The sequence below is a fragment of the Geotrypetes seraphini genome, chromosome 3, assembly GCF_902459505.1.
Source record: "Geotrypetes seraphini chromosome 3, aGeoSer1.1, whole genome shotgun sequence".
In the NCBI taxonomy this organism is placed as follows: Eukaryota; Metazoa; Chordata; class Amphibia; order Gymnophiona; family Dermophiidae; genus Geotrypetes; species Geotrypetes seraphini.
In genome coordinates, this window is record NC_047086.1 from 351,978,928 (window position 1) to 351,992,786 (window position 13,859).

Below are 13,859 nucleotides of genomic sequence, written 5' to 3' on the forward strand. Positions count from 1 at the left end.
ACATTAAGGTCACTGGGCATGAGTGTCAGTAGAGATTTTTTACAAATCACATTAGGCTTGTTTGTGGTTGCTGTAGTCATGCTCATGCCTTCTGTTTGTAAATGTGCCGTTGTGTCACACTATGGTACATCATCCTAACTGGAACTTGATCTTGCGTACACTTTGCATAATCCTTGTATGGCTAAACCGTGGCCAAGGACCAGAATACCTTGTGTGACTGGACTGACCAAAGTGACTGGAGTGGCAAGAAGTGACTTGAGAGCAACCAAACGACCGGAATGGACCAAGAGTGAACAGAGTCTGGCTCACTTCAAATGCCTTGGCTGTGCTTTTTAGGGACTGGTCTGCAGACTTTGCTGTAACTGAGTTTTTTGGACAGCTCCTTCCAAAATTCAGATGCATGGGTCTCAGTTCTGGTAGGCCTAGTGACTCGGAGGTGGTGTGGGCCCTGTTGGAAATAGGATACTAGGCTTGATGGACCTTCGGTCTGTCCCAGTAGGGCAATTCTTGTGTTCTTATGGTAGGAGGAGACACCCCTTAGTAGGAAACTGTGCTTGTATACATTTGACTTTGACTCCTGCTTCTCTAGCTCTTACACTATTATCAAAGGGAAGAGGGTCAATGGCTAGCCCAGGCAATGCACTTGGTAGAGACTGACTGAATTTTTGTTTTGGTTTTAGATTTGGCCAGTGCATTTTTGGCTGAAACCAAAACTATCTTTCCCCTCCCTCGTGACAACTTTCAGCCCCCAGCAGAAGACAGACCTTTAGGAAGCAGCTCCTCCCCACAAGACCCATGTGGCAGCTCCACTCTTCCAAGTCCCCTCCATAGCAACAGCTTCCTCCTTGTAAGCCCCCTCAGTGGTAGCTCTCCCTCGTGAGCTCCCCTCCTTTTATTCCTTTGAAGGACATTTCCTACAAAATATCATAGCATAATTGCATAGCAGATTTTCATGGACAGAATCTGATTTTAAAACAGGACTTTTATGTGAGATGCCCAAAAGGTACCTCACATCTCTCTTTTTTGAAAATGGTCATTTCCTAGACCTTTGTCCTCAGTGCATCAATCTTTTTGAATCATTAAAAAAAAAAAAACAAAACCCCAAAACAAAAAAAACACACAACCCATCCAAATGAAAAACTCATAAAAATCAACCATTGGGGATGTAGGAGGGGCCAGTATTCTTAGTAGACATTCACACAAACAACCCAGCAGAGCAGTGGGGCAACCTAGGGGGCACTGTGGTGAACTTCACATAAAAATGTCCGAGGTACATGTCTCACCATAACACACTTTTCCACATACCCACATGCAAGATGACACATTTCTTGTTTTGTTCAAGTAGCTTCTGCATTCCTGCAGGGAAGAAGTTTTTCGGCTGCTCCTAAAGCCAGGTGAGCATCATTTCCTTTACTTCATCATACTTAGTCTTTTGTTCTTCGGGTCACAGTGATGCACCATGTCTTGTTGCCGGTGACAATTAAGAACTTAAGAATTGCCATACTGGGACAGTCTGAAGGTCCATCAAGCTCAGTATCCAGTTTCCAACAGTGGCCAACCCAGTTGTCAAGTCAGTGTTCTCCCTAGCATCTTTTAGCCGGGCGCTCTGCCCGGTTAATTTAGGTAAGCGCCCGGCTGTCTTCCTCCAATGACATGCTTCCTCCTCACGATCTCGGTGTAGAGAGTGATGGGGGATGAGCGCAGAGCCTGGCAGGGAAGGGAGGGAGGGGGCAGGGCACATGAATATTAACCTCCCCCCTTCCCGTCTTATATTCGAGTCAACCTTTTTTTCCTCTTGTGGGAAAAAGGGTAGCTCTTCTTATACTCGGATCGACTTATATTCAAGTATATACGATAATCTGCTTACACGTCCGGTTTTACTGAAATAAAAATCTCTAGTTCTTGTATTTGGCAAACAACTTCTGACTCAATTAGTTTCAGTGCATTGTTTTATAATAAAAGTAACTTCTCTAAACACTTTTGTCCCTAAGCAACTAGTAAAGCAATTTTCAACATGCCTAATAGATGAGAAGCATAGTGAAAAGACACAGCATCAAAGAAAAGAACAAAATCAAGGCTGACCTTTCAGAAGGCCAAACAAATATTTTAAGAGAGTAGTAGCAATAATAATAACAGTATACACGGTTTTATAAGAAATATCCCTAGCCCTTCTTAAAGGATAAAAAGCCTTTTCTATTTTAGGGGACAGAATTGTGAAATTTAGATAGAGAGGCTGGGTCCAAGCAGAGAGTTTAAAATCCCAGTCCTGGAGTGAGAAGTCCAGGCTGGAGGCAGGAGTTCCTTGAGAGTATGCTAAGAATTTGTACAGGAAGTCGAAGATTGTTTGGCTCCTACATTTTGAGCCTGTAAGTAAGCCAGGCATATTTTTGGTTATGGTAAATATAGTACTCCCTCAATATTCGTGGGGGTTCCGTTCCAGGAACCCCCGCGAATCTTAAAAAACCGCAAATACGTTTTTTTGTGGGGGAGACTGGAGAGGGCAGCGGGAGAGGCAGGAGAGAGCAGCCGGAGCGCCGGTGAGTGCAGGAAATCACTCGCTGTATGCTCTGACCGCCTCTTCCTGCACTAAAGTCGGGCCTTACCAATCAGGAGCTGCGTGCTTTTCTTAAGTAATGCATTATTAAACATATTTTGAGCTTAATTTCAACCTGGCGTCCTCTATACCTCCAAAATAAAAACCCTGTTCACCTATAAACGGACACCTACGGCACACCTAAGTGACGCCTAAGTCGCATCCACCTAACTTGCCCAGCTCACACTCAAAAGTAAACCTGGTTTTGTAATGCCTACATTTTAGGTTTGGGCGCTGAGCGGCATGCAATTCTGTAAATGGACGTCCAAATTGAAGCACTCTCATGCCTACGCCACGCCTATGCCTATTTTTAGGCGCAACTTTTTACGATAGGCATCTACAAAATTGTGGATGTCTATTTTGATAATCAGTTGTGAGGGCCTGGCAGAGACCTTGAGACATGAAATGGTCCTCTCAAATGACTGGTTTTGACAGTCTGTTGGATATGTGAAGAGAAGGAGAGAGATGAGTCAAAGATTACCCCTAGGTTGTGAGCTGACAAGACAGGGAGGATGAGGGCATTGTTTACAGAAATAGAGAATGGGGGAAGAGGAGAGACGGGATTAAGTGGAAAGATAAGGAGCTCAGTCTTGGCCATGTTTAATTTTAGGTGGTGGTAAGACATCCAAGTAGCAATATCAGACAAGCAGGTTGAAACCTGGGATCGAAAGTCTGTTGAGATTTCAGGTGTAGAGAGATAGATCTGTGAGTCGGCATAGAGCCATGGGAAGCTATTGTGAAAGCCATGGGAAGATATTAGAGCACCAAGGGAAGAAGTATAAATGGATGAAATAAGTGGTCCCAGGATAAAGCACTGAGGTACACTGACTGACAGCAGGTTTTTGGTGGAGCAGAATCCACCACAACATACGTTAAAGGTGTGATGGGAAAGATAGGAATAAAACCATGAGATAACAGAGCCCTGAAATCCAAGCGAGGACAGCGTATCAATGAGTAGGTGGTGATTTACAATATCAAAAACTGTGGAGAGATCAAGAGGGATGAGGACGAAGTAGAGGCCTATGGATTCGGCCAAGAATAGGTCATTGAAGATTTTTGTAAGGACAATTTCTATAGAATGAAGAGGGCAAAAAGCCTGATTGAAGTGGGCCAAGGATAGCTTGAGATAAAAGAAAGAGAAGACAACGGCGGTGAACAGTATGTTCAAGTAGCTTGGATAAGAAGAGTAGGAGGGAGACAGGACAATAGTTGGAAGGAAAGGTAGGGTCCAATAAGGGATTTTTGAGGAGTGGTGTAACAGCGGCATGTTTGAAGGTATCGGATACAGTTGCAGTGGAGAGTGATAGGTTGAGGATATGACAGATCGAGGGGATGATAATAAGAGAAATAGTAAGTAGATAGGTGGGGATGGGATCCGAGGAACAGGTGGTGAGTTTCTCTCGGTATTGTATTACATGCTAGAATGATTTCTTGTTTCCAGAGGAGAGCTGTACTCATTTTAAAGAATAAAACAAATAGCTGGTATCTGTTGTTTCAAACTGTGAGCAAAATAAATATTTCACATGTTCACCATCAGGCAGAAAGACGTATTATAATTCCAGGCTTTCTTCATTTTCCACTGCAAATTTTATTTTGCCTAAAGGAAAAAAAAATCCCTAAAAATGACTCTACAGTTGCTCTCTTTCATGTGATAGAGAATATTAATGTGTATTTTCTTTTGTGTCACTGAAACAATCCTCATACCCTCAGCTTAAACTTATTTACCTGCACCATTTTATTTCAGTGTTGTAACATGTCAGTGTTAGGGCTTATAGTCCAATTGTTTAAGTGGTCAAACTGTATTGGGAAGCGCTAATTGCAAAGTTAAATATTCACCAATTTGCTTGACTTTTTTGAAGGTGTGAATAAACGTGGATAAAGGTGAGCCGGTTGACATAGTATATCTAGATTTTCAGAAAGCTTTTGACAAAGTTCCTCATGAGAGGCTACTGAGAAAATTAAAGAGTCATGGGATAGGTGGCAAAGTTCAGTTATGGATTAGGAATTGGTTATCAGATAGAAAACAGAGGGTAGAGTTATGTTTTAATATATTTATTAAGATTTTTAATAAAGTGCTAGAAACATCACAAAACAGTGCAATCCAAAGACTTTTACATGTGCACAAACCAACCCCCCCTCCCCTCTGCCCTTCCCCTTCCCCACATATCATTAGTAACAATGTCCAACAATCCATCATGTGGCATGAGACCCCCTTCACAAATTCAATAGATGTCCACGGGCCTGGGGTGTTAGGTTCATCCAAAAGTGCTCCCAAATCAGACAGAAGCGGCGACCCAGGGCCATATCAAGGTCACCAGCCAGTCTCCGCTCCAGGGAAGCATGTACAATCATTAAAGATCTCCATTGGCTGTAAGTAGGCGGGTCCTGGGACAACCAATTGGTCAAAATGGCTTTCTTTCCTAGAAGCACTGCCCTCACTCCAAAATCTGTCATCCCTTTCAGTTTTGGTGAGGCAATGTTATAATAACCGAATAATGCTCTGGGAGTAGGGAACCATCGCCTACCACAGAGAGAGGTAATATAGTTGCCTAGACAACGCCAGAATTGAAGAATATGAGGACAAGTCCAAAGCATATGTCCCAGTGAAGCATGTGCCTGTGCACACTTGGGGCAGTTATGAATAGGGATAATTCCCATCCTAGATGCACTTTCAGGGGCAATATAAAACAGAGGGTAGAATTAAATGGACATTTTTCTCAATGGAGGAGAGTAAGCACTGGAGTGCCATAGGGATCTGTACTGGGACTGGTGCTATCTAACTTATTTATAAATGATCTGGAAATTGGAATGACAAATGAGGTGATTAAATTTTCAGATAGAAACATAGAAGATGACGGCAGAAAAGGGCTACAGCCCATCAAGTCTGCCCACTCTGCTTACCTAACTCCTGTCTATGCCCTAATGACCCAATTTCCTTATCTTGACCCTCGTAGGGATCCCACATGGGTATCCCATTTATTCTTAAAGTCTGGCACGCTGTCTGCCTCAATCACCTGCACTGGAAGCTTGTTCCAATGATCAACCACTCTCTCTGTGAAGAAATACTTTCTGGTGTCGCCATTAAATTTTCCGCCCCTGAGTTTGAGCGGGTGCCCTCTTGTGGCCGAGGGTCCCTTGAGAAAGAAAATATCATCTTCCACTTTGACACGTCCCGTGAGGTACTTAAATGTTTCGATCATGTCTCCCCTCTCCCTACGTTCCTCAAGAGTGTAGAGCTGCAATTTGTTCAGTCTCTCTTCGTACGAGAGACCCTTGAGCCCCGAGATCATCCTGATGGCCGTCTGTTGAACCGAATCAATTCTGCGCACATCTTTACTGTAATGTGGCCTCCAGAATTGCACACAGTACTCCAGATGAGGTCTCACCATGGCCCTGTACAACGGCATTATGACTTCAGGCTTTCGGCTGACGAAACTTCTATTGATACAACCTAATATCTGCCTTGCCTTAGATGAAGCCTTCTCCACTTGATTGGCAGTTTTCATGTCTGCACTGATGATTACTCCTAAATCTCGTTCTGCTGAAGTCCTAGTTAAAGTTTCTCCGTTCAAGAAGTACGTCCTGCATGGATTTCCGCTTCCGAGGTGCTTGACCTTACATTTCTTAGCATTGAAGCCTAGCTGCCAGGTTGAGGATTGTTCAAAGTTCTTAAAACACATGCAGATTGTGGAAAATTGCAGGCAATCCTTAAGAAATTGGAGGACTGGGAGGGTCCACCTTGGGGGATAGCTCCCAAGCAAAGGATCTGGGTGTCATTGTAGACAATATGATTAAACCTTCCGCCTAATGTGCAGCGGTGGCCAAAAAAACAAACAAAATGCTAGAAATTATTAAAAAAGGGATGTTTAACAAGACTTAGAATGTTATAATGCCTCTGTATCGCTCCATTGTGCGACCTCACCTGGAGTATTGTGTTCAATTCTGGTCTCCTTATCTCAAGAATGATATAGCGGCACTAGAAAAGGTTCAAAGAAGAGCGACTAATATGATAAAGGGGATGAAATGCCTCTTGTATGAGGAAAGACTAAAAAGGTTAGGGCTTTCATCTTGGAAAAGAGACGGCTGAGGGGAGATATGATTGAAGTCTACAAAATCCTGAGTGGAGTAGAACGGGTACAAGTGGATTGATTTTTCACTCACTTAAAAATTACAAAGACTAAGGGACACTCAATAAAGTTACAAGGAAATACTTTTAAAACCAATGGGAGGAAATATTTTTTTCAGTCAGAGAATAGTTAATCTCTGGAACACATTGCCAGAGGTTGTGGTAAGAGCGGATGGCATAGCTGGTTTTAAGAAGGGTTTGGACAATGTAGTCTGTTATTGAGAAAGACATGGGGCAGGCTACTGCTTGCCCTGAATCGGTAGCATGGAATGTTGCTGGTCTTTGGGTTTTGGCCAGATATTGGTGACCTGGATTGGCCACTGTGAGAACAGGCTACTGGGCTTGATGGACCTTTGGTCGGATCACAGTCACTGCATTTTAAGTTTTCCAAATTGCTCTGCGTTGTTTGCTTCTTGAATGTCACAGTAGTTTCATGAAAAAGATCATGGCTTGCACAAGCCTTTGATTATCAATATGGGAATAGTTTTTTAGATCTAACAATTTAAAATACAACTAGTAAGTCTTCATCATTTTACCTGCATTTACATAGTATAGAGTATACAGAGTTCTACTGATTCTTATTTTAGAACACAAAACCCAAACAAAAAGAATGAAAATGAAAATATTTAAACCCAGAATAAAAATGATGTGGATATTTTGTGTTCTCAGTTGTAGCAGTCTGCAAAGCCATGCAAGTTTTGGAGTGCATTTTAAAAGCCATGGAGGAGAATATATATAATAAGATACCTAAAACAATTTGAAAAATGCACTTATTTTGTACTTTGAGTCCGATATTCAGCTTGCGGTGATCAGCATTTTGCTAACCTCCACTAGGTTTATCCCCGGATATTCAGTGCTGGGCCATGTCAGGGCTCCAGCATGGAATATCCAGGTGTATGTGGCTGGACATAACATAGTCAGTTATCGTAAGTGTGGTGTTAAGTACTCAACCAGTTAAGAAGAACCACATAAAGATAAGTCTGCATTTTCTGTGGCGCTATTTATGCAGTTATCTTAGCCAGTTAAGTACTGAATATTGGTACTTAACCGGCTAAGTTATGACTGCATCCCCAGAATAGCCGTTTTTGGTTTGGGCACTATTTAGGCATTTTCAGCAGCACTATTTGGTTAAGTATTGCTAAAAATGCCTGGTTAGCCCTGGTCAGGTGATTTAAATGGCCAGGAGAGACTTGGGAAGAGGAAGGCCTGCCATTTTGAAGAGGCATGTCTGCCGTCAGGAGGAAGTGGACATCCCTCCTGCCAATCTTCAATATAGAGGTATGTGTGTGTGGGGGGAGAAGGTTCGGAGGTTCACGGCGGATCTCCAGCAGCAGGAGGGAGTGGGCATCCTTCTTGTCAATCTTTAATTTAGAGATATGTGAGGAGGTTTGGGGGTTCACAGGGGAGGTTCAGTGGTTCACATTGGGGCCCTGGCAGCAGGAGTGGGTTTCCCTCCTGCCGATTTTCTTTTATTTATGTTCAAAGGGAGGGGGGCCATCGTCAGGGGCCGGGTCCCAGCACTTGTTTTTATAAAAAAATGGCCACATGTATGGTGCGTGTGTTAACACACGCACATTTCTGGCCATTAAAATATGGGCACAGATGTGCGTGTGTAACAAACACACAGCATTTCTAGCCATAACCCTCCTCCCCTACTTTTCCTTGCCCTGACCTGTTTGGGGCTTCCTCTGTTGGCTCTGCGCATGTGTCAGTCGCTTTCTCTGACGACTGATCAGATGGGATTGCAGTGGACCTCCACAAAACTCATTTGCACGTGAAATTGTTTTGACCTCGATTGCTGTTTTCAAATTGGACTATTTACTGGCACCACAGCAACCTACAGGATTTTAACGGTGATTTTAAAGCATCTGGCCCTTAGTACTGTGAGGACAAGCAAGAAACACACAAGAGAATGAAGCATAAAACCTAAACAAGTTGCAGGGAAGACCCAGAAGTTTATTCCTTCTACCTTTTAAAGCAAATGTTCCCTTACCTGAGAGGAGTTCTGTTAAGCTAGGGGAAGGGGAGGGCAAGAACCATGTCATGGAGCCCAGCCAGCCTCTGAGGAATTAAACTTAATTCAGCAAAGCTGTGCAACACCATTTCTCTGGAAATACAATCAATGTGAGTATTTATGAGATCTTATTAGGAGGTGGGAGGGACCTCTTAACAGGAGAAATACCAAGCCATTGTATGAAACAGAAAACAGACTGAAAAAAATGGAGACGGGGAGAAATTTCCCTGTCCTTTGCTGTCAGATTCTGACTCTGGGATACAAGAAGCAGAGCAAGGAGGAGTCCCGAAAACAGAAAAGTTCATTTTCGCCTCTCCATTTTTAAACTTGATGACTATAGAAGTTGTCTTTGATATGATGTTTACTAGCAGGTGGGGTAGGGCAGGGCACAGATTAGCCCTCTCTTTCCTGGGGTAAAGGGAGGGCCTACTAGAGTTGTCTATTTTAGGCTTGAGAAAATACATGCACCTTTTTTCCCCTCTTTCTTTTTTAAAGAATTATGTGAGGTTTATTTTCTGCTGAAGAAAACAGATCTACACCAGGAAAGGGGGGGGGGGAGGGAAGAGCAGGTATAGCTGAAATGTAATGCAAAATAGTCTTTGAAAGCAAAACATTTTTTTAAAAAATTGTTTATTATATTAAAAAATAAATGTAACCTTAACAAACACTAGAAGCATACGAGCCAACTTTTGACAATGATTGGGTGTGTCTGCCAAACCAATGCCAAATTATTCCTCCTTGGACAAAGTGAAGGCATTTGCTCAATATTGGGAGTGCTCAGGCATCCAGAGCATCCACAGAGCTGGCATCTAGCGCTAGAAGTCTCAGCTAAGGAGTAAAGGGACAAGGCTAAAAAGGAAAAGTTAGGTTTCCAAGTCTGCACAGCATTTACTATTATAGTGATACACTGAAATGAGTTTGGCAGTACACTTAAAACTTGACCTGGAGTCAAAGATAATAGAAAACAAATTGCATATAATGTCTGGGGTGCCAAATATAGACAAGATATTGTTGTAACAGCAAAATATCAGTTTGAGGCAGAGGAAAAAGGGGAAAAACACTGCCAGGAGACCTAAAAATAATTAAAATGCTTTGTGTACTGAAAAACAAGGTCAGTGGAAAAAACATGCTGTACTTCAATGTATCACAAACTATACCTCTCTTTCTCTCTGCCCCTTCCCTCCCAGCAATGGAGGGATTTCCAAAACCTGGCAGTTTGTCTAGGTTTTAGAAGGCCCCCCGAGCTCAGGGCTGTGTGTATAGGGCCTCTGAGCATGTGTGGACGGTGATGTGATGATGACTCTCGTCTCTGATATGCATTGACGACATACCTCTACAAGAAGTTGCTTCTATCGAAATTTTAGGCGTCATCGTTGACCAAAAATTAAGCGATCACGAACAGATCAGTGCTATTGTCAATAGTATTTTTCATAGATTATGCATGATAAGATCATTGGCAAATTTTCTTGAACCATCCTCCCTAAACATTCTGATACACTCCATAGTAATCTCAAAACTCGACTATTGCAACTTACTATACAAGGGTATCACAGTTAAAGAAATGAGACGGCTTAAGATAATTCAAAATACCGCAATTAAAATCATTACTAAATCTAGAAAATTTGTCCACGTCACCCCTCTCCTGAAGAACGCACACTAACTGCCTGTCGCTCACAGAATTACCTACAAAATAGCCCTATTAACATTCAAAGTCCAATTGTCCAAAGCCCTCTTATTCTTAGAGAGTCCTCATTCCCTACGCTTCCTCAAGATCATTGAGATCTGATGATCAAAATCTACTATCCATCCCATCTCTGAGAATTATTAACACTTGGCGGTCCACCATTTTCTCTGTTAGGGCCCCCGAACCTGGAATTCCCTACCTGTGCAATTAAGGGAGGAAAAAATCTTGAAAAATACAAGGGAAAACTAAAATTTTTTTTTTATTTAAAGAGGCCTTTGATACTTTAAGCCTTCTAACAGACCTCATCTCCTGATGTTATTATCTTTCATGTTCTTCTTTCCTGTAATTATTGTAGATCTTCCCCCTTTCCTTTTGTTTCGTGAGTCTGTCATTGCACTGTCCTTGTTTTATGTCTATGTCCGTTTAACAAATTGTTCGTTTCTTGTGCATTTTTAATTGTACATCGCTTACAAAGTTTGATAAGTGGTCAAATCAAATTTTAAATAAACTTGAAACTTGATGTGATGCATATGCTCATGACATCACGGTTGTCCATGCATGCTCAAAGGTCCTGTAGACAAAGCCTTGAGTTTAGTGTGCCATGGCGTTAAAAATTTGTGAGACACTACTGTACTGAATACTCTAGTTCAGTGTTTTGTTTTTGTTTTTTTTTTTTATAATTCTTTATTCATTTTCATAATTACATTAAATGTATATATATATTTAATCACATTAACAGTAAATATATTATTTAACATTCTATTATTTGTGCAGTACATCCTTTTTCCCCCCCTCCCCTTCCCATCCCTCTCTATCATATGTTCTATAATCATATAAATTCTTTATTCATATTCATAAATTACATTAAGTGTTATTTATATCTCTATTCCTCTTCCCTCCCTCCCATCCCTAAACTTCATTTTTGTATGATATATGTTAAAATAAAATATCCCCCCCTTTCTTCATAAATTAATAAACATAAGGGAAATATTTCTACTTAATCTTGACAATATTGTGTTAATGGTTTCCATACATCCTGAAATTTTTTAAAATATCCCTTTTGTAACGCAGTAAACCTTTCCATTTTATATATGTGGCATAAAGAATTCCACCAAAATGTATAATTTAGTCTTTTCCAATCTTTCCAGTTATATGTGATTTGTTGAATGGCAACCCCTGTCATTATTAATAATAATTTATTATTGTTCGCTGAAATCTGACTTTTTTTTCTCATATCCATACCAAATATCACAGTATCATAAGATAATGCCACTGGGTTTTCTAATAAATTGTTAATTTGGTCCCAAATTGATTTCCAAAAATTATTAATGTATGGGCAATGAAACAATAAATGATCTAAAGTTCCTGCTTCTAGATGACAATGCCAGCATTTATTAGACAAAGAACTATCTAATTTTTGCAATCTAACAGGGGTCCATAACGCTCTATGCAATAGAAAAAACCATGTTTGTCTCATAGATGCTGATACCGTACATTTCATCCTCCAAGACCAAATTCGTGGCCATTGAGATGCAGTAATTTCATGCTTAATCTCAATACTCCAAATATCTCTTAAACCAGTTTTTAATTTCTTCTTAGTAAGTTCAGTTAATAATTTATACCATTGGGCGGCCTGGTGACCCAAGAAGTCTGTCTGGAAACAAAGAAACTCCATACTATGATGTTTTTCAGACGTGAGCTGCTTGTTAGGGGTACGTGGCACTGACCTTCGCTGAGAATATTGCCAGCCCATCCGCTGAAGCCGCCACTGGGGATCCCTCCTTCCTGCCCTCTGCCCTCCTGTCAAGCTACTGCTGGGGAATCTTCCTTCCCACCCGCCCCCCTCCACCGAAGCCAACCCAGAGGGCTTCCATCCGATGTCAGAGCTGATGTCAGAGGAAAGCCTTCTGAGTCAGTGGGGTGTTTGTGTGTCCCACTTACCTCCTTCTGCCTTCAGCAGCTCTCGTAGCAGGGATGCGCAGGCAGCGGTTCATACGCTGCCCATAGCTGAACTGGAAACCTCTCTGAAGTCAAGAGTTGACGTCAGAAGGAAGGCTTGTTGGTCAACCATGTACAGCGTGTGAATCGCTGCTTGCGCATCCCTGCAATGAGTGCCACAGAAGGAGCAAGTGCAGCTTGAGCAAGTAAGGGAGAGAGGGGACATGATCAGGGACAAAAGGAGAAAGGGGGCGGGGGTAGGAGTGTGTTGAACATGGGAGGAGCATGATTTGGGGACAAAGGCTGGAGAGCAGAGGGGGGCATAAACTTGGGACACAGAAGGAAGGGAGTGGACATGACCATGGGACATAGAAGAGAGGGAGGAAGGGGCACTAACTTGGGACATAGGAGGAAGGGAATAGAAAGGAAGAATTGGGCATGAGTGTGTGAGTGTGAGGGAAAGAGATGGTGCACATGGGGAAAGGAAGGAATAGGAAAATTGGGGATAGAGAGAGAGAGAGAAGAGTGAGGTAGAGATGCATGGGGAATGAAGGATGAGATGGAGAAATGTTGGATATGGTGGTGGAGAGGGAGCAGAGGGACGGATTGAAGGGGGAGGAATGTTGAATATTATGATGGAGGGAGAGATGTGGCATTATACTGGAGGGGTGATAGAAGGAGAAATGGGCATGGGGCTGGTGGGCAGTAGTGAAAAATGCTGCATATGATCCAGGATATGAGTGAGGGAGAAACGTTGAATGTGGCAGTAGAAAGGGTGGGAGAGATGCCTGGATCTCTCAAGACAGATGGACAGTGAGAGAGGGAGATGCTGCCAATAGGGGTGGAAGAGAGGAAGAAAAGTTGGACTCATGGAGGGATGGAGAGAGATGTTGGGGAAGGGGATGAGGTCCGGAGGACAGGAAGTGTACAGGAGACAGAAAGAAAGAAATATTGGATGCACAGTTAGAAGAAAGTGCAATCAGAGACTCATGAAATCACCAGACAACAAAGGTAGGAAAAATGATTTTATTTTCAATTTAGTGATCGGTGTGTCAGTTTTGAGAATTTATATCTGCTGTCTATATTTTGCACTATATTTGTCTATTTTTCTTTAGTTGTTACTGAAGTGACATTGCATATTTTAAAGTCATCTGCTTTGACCTCTGAAAAAAAAAGAATATATATGATAATTAATATTTTCTATGCGTACAGCATACGGTGTGCTTTGTATTTTTTTAAAATTTTGTAGTTACCATTATGTATTAAGATTATATTGTGTGTATATGAAAAATGGATGGAAGAAATTGTATTATGATTAGTACGATTATTATGGGGGTGGGTTCATGGGCGGGTCTGGGACAGGCCCTGGGGCAGAGCCGGGTGGGTCTGGGACGGGGCTTGGGGGGATACTCAGTTGATATTTGTTAGACTTAGGGGTACTTGGCTTGAAGAAGTTGAGAAACACTGCTCTAGTTGACATCAGCATTAGTGAAACAGGCATGTT

At 42.0% G+C, this 13,859-nt stretch overlaps 1 protein-coding gene across 6 annotated transcripts in view; it reads left to right on the forward strand.

Annotated features, from left to right (window-relative positions):
- KCNK2 (potassium two pore domain channel subfamily K member 2) overlaps positions 1 to 13,859 on the forward strand; it is a 149,757-nt gene that overhangs the window by 36,777 nt on the left and 99,121 nt on the right. The window lies entirely within an intron of this gene.